Below are 5956 nucleotides of genomic sequence, written 5' to 3' on the forward strand. Positions count from 1 at the left end.
CCCGCTGTCCTGCAGCCTGACCCACTGTCCTGCAGCCTGACCCACTGCCCTGCCTGAAGCCTGACCCACTGTCCTGCAGCCTGACCTGCTGTCCAGCAGCCTGACCCGCTGTCCTGCCCGCAGGCTGACCCTCTGTCCCCAAAGGTGGAGGCCACCATGCGCTGCTGCTGAGTGCAGGCAGGACCAGCAGGACCCCGCTTCCCAGCACTAGTTCCCGGGGCGTCTGGCGGCCGCCAGGCCCTGGAGGCGAGGGGCACCCGTGCCACGCACCAGCTGTCCCATCCAGGCGAAGGGGAGGTCTGTGGCACCTACAGCAGGGTGCTGTCCAACGGGTGGGAGCCACGGCCCTGACTCACCTGCAGGAACACCTGCACGGAGGACCTGCCCCCACCTGCTGCATCCCCGTGTCGTTCAGCCACAAGAGCGACTTGGAAAACTGCCCCCGTCGATGCTGGGCTGCATTTTACTTATCGACAGAGATTTTTGTGTTCATACCTTGCTCCGAAAGGAGACACCTGGTGTCCCCACTAGCGAGCACGTTATTCAGGGCAGACCGTCGGCGGTCTCTGGCGCGAAGCCGTGGCCGCGGGCGGGGGGCGGGCTCCGGAGCGGACCCTAAATTAATGGGCAATTTCAACTTTGAATGATCATTGCTTTGTGCTGCTTGAAAAACATGACTGCTGGATTTAGAGGTGGATCAAGACAAACTGCTCAGCCTGACAAACCGTTCTTCTGAGAAAATGGAACTGTTCTTTTTCCAGCGGGGTAATGATACCTAATCCATCGAGATGTAAAACTCTATAAAAAGGCCCCTTCACCGAGGGCTCGGGCCAGCCGGGTGAGGAAAGTGGACAGTGTTCTTAATGGAAGATAAACGGTTGCCCGACAGGGTTTTATCTGCCAGACTAATCTCAAGAAGCATCTCCTATAAAACCGGAGTTAAGGAGGCTCTCAGAGCCGGCTGTGCCGGGGAAATGAATACCTGGAGCTTAGCGCCCAGCCCCGCACATGGGAAATGTTTAGAATATTTGGAAGGAAGCTTTCCCCTCCCCATTAGCCTCTGCGGACTCAGTGAACCCGAGGTGAGATAATCCCAAGCAATTCGGGTTCAACAGAGGTCGGGACAATATTGTAGCAGACGTAAAGCCTGGATGGGAGAGCGTCTTTGATCTAAAGATTAGAAAATACACAGTTGCTAATCTGACAAATTTTGAGCTGCAAAGCACAGTATCTAAACATTCCTCCTTTGTCATAACAATTTAATCTCTTAAGAATGTGATTTAAACCACTGGGGGGCAAAGGTTACCCTGAGGTTTGCATGACACAGGAAAACCGCCTCCCACACCTTGACGAAGGATGCCAACCTGCTTAGCAGAACGCACTCACTGTTGCCAACCCCCCAGGTCACCCCGGTTCAGGACCGGGTCCGAGCCCAGTGCTCTTCTGCATTGGGGGGGAGCAGGCCCCTCACTCCACTGAAGGTCTAAGTCTCTTGCGACAGGAAACCCAGTGTCTGGAACCTCCCAAAGCCACCGCTACGCGCAGACTAGAATGGCGCCTCCCGGCGGGGACAGCTCCCGGTGGCAGGGTGGCAGAGGGCTTCCCCAGCGCAGCGGGTCTGAACCCGGCGGTGCACAGTGAGTCAGGACTGGCCCCAGCGCTGACAGGGATCCCTCTGCTTCCTCTAGGCGAGTGAGGCCGACACAGCGTGACCACGGCTGTTCCCGCCGCCGGCGCCGGGCCCACGGTCATGAGCGGCCCCACCTGCTGCCTGGCCCTGGGGGCAGGAGGACCTCGGTGACCGGCCCTGTCCACGTGCTGCAGGCTGGCCTGTGGGGTTGCTAGAACCCTGACCAGGCCTTGTAGGAGGGACGCTGACATTTCCCAGCAGGGGAACCATCGGCTTCAGCGGACACGCGGCGCTTCAGCTGCAAACGCGGCCCCTCAGCACACACGTGCAGGGGTGAGAGCGCCTGGAGGCAAACAGCCTGCTTCTCCCAGGCACGGGGCTGGGGGCTCCCAAGCTGTCTGCTCCCAGGAGCCGGGCATGGCTGCGCATGTCTAGAGGCCTCAGGGAGCACACACTCTTCTCCTAAATATTTTAAAAGCAAATCAACCCATAAGCTGGCCGCTGCAGAGATGAGCCGCTCTGTTTCTCGGGCACAGACGCAGAGGCCACCGTGGCGGCCCAAGGGCTCTCGGCTGCCTGGAGGTCCAGGTCCCAGCCCTGAAGCGGGCTCGGGGGCTGGGGGGGGGGGCGGCACTGAGGGAATCTGGAGCCCTGCCAGGCAGAGCTGCCTTCAGGGAGGGGCATCTGATAACATCCTAACAGCAGGTGGCGGCTGCACCTCCCAGCCGGGCCGCAGGGTCACCTGGGCTGAACAGCAAAATTTAAACAGAGCCCTTCATAAATCTCCTTGTGTTAGTGCTTCCACACTCATCAGATAAACACCAGGAGTGGCACTCTCGGGGGGCTTCACTCCTCTGTGGAATGTAAATGCCAAGACAGGCAAAGTAACCCCTAGACTCTGAAAACTGGGGCTGTAACCAGAGGCGGGGTGGGGGAGGGACAGGGGGTCGTGTCTGGGGATCTCCATCATCTGGTGGAGGACAGGGAAGCATGTGCCATGTTAAGAGGTGAAGTTGCACCCCGATGTTTTTTTTTTCTTAAAGATTTATTTATCTGTGCATACAGAACTGGGGTACGGGCCAGAGGTACAGGGGCGGTGAGAGGATTCAACACACACAGAGGAGTGGGGAGCAGAACGGCCAACTGACGAGGTCCACTGCTGAGGGAGCAGCGGCCGGACCAAGAGAGGTCTGCTGCGCCCTGTGGGTCACCTCTGGGGTGGGGACTGAACTCATGCTGCAGTGGCTTTAGCTTCTTGGTGCTGTGCTTTAACCCACTGCGCCCCCAGGGAGGGCCCCGCACCCCAATGTTTTTTTTAAAGATTTATTTATTGATGCACACAGAACTGGGGTGCAGGCCAGAGGTGCAGGGGTGGTGAGAGGATTCGCCAGAGGCAGATTGAGGGGAGCAGCGGGTCGACAGGAGAGGTCTGCCGCGCCCTGTGGGTCACCTCCGGGCCGGCCGGGGATCGAGCTGGAGCAGAGGTGGCCGTGGCCAACAGCCAGCTTGCAGTGCTGCACTTAAACCTGCTGCACCCCCAGGGAGGGCCCCGGATGATACTGGCCTGTGAATGAATGTCAAACAGCAAACAGCATAAACATGTGAATGCAAAGGAGGCCTCTTAAAAGCTGTGTGCAAGCCGAGGGACACACAGCTCCAGCAGGCCCGGCCGGCCCGGCCGCCGCTCCGCACGGGCGGGCAGAGGGCAAACACGCCTCCACCCAGCAGTGCAGCGAGCGATGACCCTGGAGCTGCAGGCGTCAGCTTATTTTCCTTACCTGGGAAAACCAGAACAAATCATCCAAAAATCAATTTGCAAGCACTGAGGAGAGCGCACGGGGCCGGGTAATAATTCACAGGCCAGCGCGAGGCAAAAGCCGGTCGAAGTTTTATAATTTCTCTCTAGGATCATGATAGTCTGGTAAATTAAGGGGCAGGAATGGCGTCGTATTTCTTCACTAATAAAGTTTATCGCCCCTCGTAACATCCCCACATAATCTGAGTAGCTAGGACCCAGCCTGGAGGTCAGCCTCCAGCCCCGGTACAGGGAAATTGCGGTGTGTCGCTGAAATATTCACCAATGAACAACCGCGCTTTGATTTTATAGCTACGTAAAGGGGGATTTCGTAAGTGGTCCATTTGGGATCTAGAACTATTTAGGGTTACACTTGACCATGTAGAAAATAGACTACAGACGTATTAAGATGACCAGTAATCATCTCAGACATGTAGTTGTTACCTTTAACGACAGTGCAAGAACTCGGAATAACAGGAAGGCGTTTAGCACTTAGGAAAAGCTACAAGACCGCTTTTCTTCCTTCACAGAAAAAATGTTCAGAAGAAAGGACCACGAGGGGGTATACATTGGAAAAGAATGAAAAAGTCCTCTAAGGTTTAAACTGGGAGAGGTGCAAATAGTTAGTAAACAAAAAAAAGCATGATAGAAACAGAAATGAGGGATGAGGGGGCTTCCCTCTGGCGCAGCAGGTCGGAGAGCTGAGCTGCAAAGCTAAACCAAGCCGTGGCCCCTTCAGTGCGAGTTCGATCCCCGCCCACAGGGCGCAGCAGACCCCTCCTGACCCGCCCGCTGCTCCCCTCAGCAGTGCGCTTCATCAGCCGGCCTGTTCTGCTCCCCGCTCTGTCCCTGGGGAAGCCTCTCACCCCCCCTGCACCTCTGGCCTGTACCCTGTTCCATATGCATCAATAAACAAATCTTTAAAAAAAAAAAAAAGACACAGAAATTTAGAAATGAAAAAAGCATTGTAAGGTGGTCAATTATATTGGTTTACATTCACAGATACTTATTTCCTAAAGGAAGTTCCCACCACAATCACACTGTGAGTGAGGAAGCACACGGCTCATGGCTAGTGGGCATCAGAGTAAGCCTGGATGGGCGCCCGCCCCAGTCCTCTCCGACACCCCACGAGTGGGCAGCGGGGGTTCTTCACCAGCAGATGCGGGGTGGACATGGTGGGGTCGGACAGAAGCTTGCCAGAGGGACTTACGGACATGCCAGCTGCTATGATGCCGGCCCAGCCTCTACCCAGCTGCCAAACCGGAGAGCAGCCATTTAGAAACATCTAGAATGTTTTCTCCATCATTTTGCATCTCTTGAATCCAGTAAGTTAAAAGCCTTGGTCCAACTTCTCATCTTCCTAGTACTTCACTTCTTTTGTATTTTACCATCACGTGGTTTTGCAATGAGCTTGAAATGTTAAAACCTGGGTCCTCACCATAGAGTTTGACCCGAATGTAGAAGACATTCCCATGGGGGAATGAACCTCGTGTATTAGAGTGACACTGGTTTTGTTTATTTAGGATCGTTTCAGAACACCGATCGCCATAGCTGGAAAAGATGTCCAAGGGATTCAGAGTTCCGAGTGGTTCAAATGTAGGAAATAAGACCGATCTGCACACTATCAATCTGTGGCCACAAAGCGATCTCTTCAAAGGCCTGTCTGTTTCGTGATAGAATCTTTCCAGTTCTGCAGGGTCCCTGCAAAGTGCCCTCCTCTCTTCCCGAGCACTTAGAGCCAGCATATCCATTTTACTGTCAGGAGTTGTACTAATAATGCTCTTGAAATTCTGCCCTTTAATAGATTATTTATTAAGCTATCAAACCACTCTGGGCGGCCCTGTTACTTCTGGGGTGCGCCCGCGAGTTGCTAGGGCTCTCTGTGATCAAAAGCCTCACGTCCTCCCATTGTCCATTCGCCTCTGATCTGGGTTCCCATCGCCGCCTCGCCAGCCGGGCTCCCAGGCTGAAGGGCACCGGGTCGACCTTCGCACCGTCCCTCTGGGCGCGCGGCCGACTGGCACCCTCTTTTATCTCTCCAGGGGGCATTTTTCATCAAAACGTACATGTTCCTCTCATCACTTTACGGGGGGCTTAATGGAAGGACCCCACATGCTGGAGATAATAAAGAGAACGATTAACAAGCCCAAAGGTTAAGAGCCAGACAGGCAAACGTCCTCTCATCTGCCCGCCGTCTAGTGCCCTCACACCCTGTCCACTGACAACCGTGGGGGGAGCAGACGCAGGGGCAACAGCGAGCGAGGAGGAAGATGGCGGCCACCAGCTGCGCACCCACATGGCCCTCAGTGGCCCGGCCCCTGGCCTCTGCCCCAGGGCTGGCTGGTGGGCAGTGGAGCGGGAGCCTTCTCGGGGCCCCCTGTGAGCCTTTCCGAGTCGCCCTTGGAGAGCCCCGCCCCACCTGCAGTGCGAGCGGAGGCAGCGCCGCACCGCCCACGCCTGTTCCTGCGGTGCCTCCGGGCCCCCTCAGAGGCCAGGGCCAGGCCTTCCCCAGCAGCAGCGGCACTGGCGGG

Source organism: Condylura cristata, unplaced genomic scaffold, assembly GCF_000260355.1.
Source record: "Condylura cristata isolate star-nosed mole 26May11 unplaced genomic scaffold, ConCri1.0 scaffold00010, whole genome shotgun sequence".
NCBI lineage: Eukaryota > Metazoa > Chordata > Mammalia > Eulipotyphla > Talpidae > Condylura > Condylura cristata.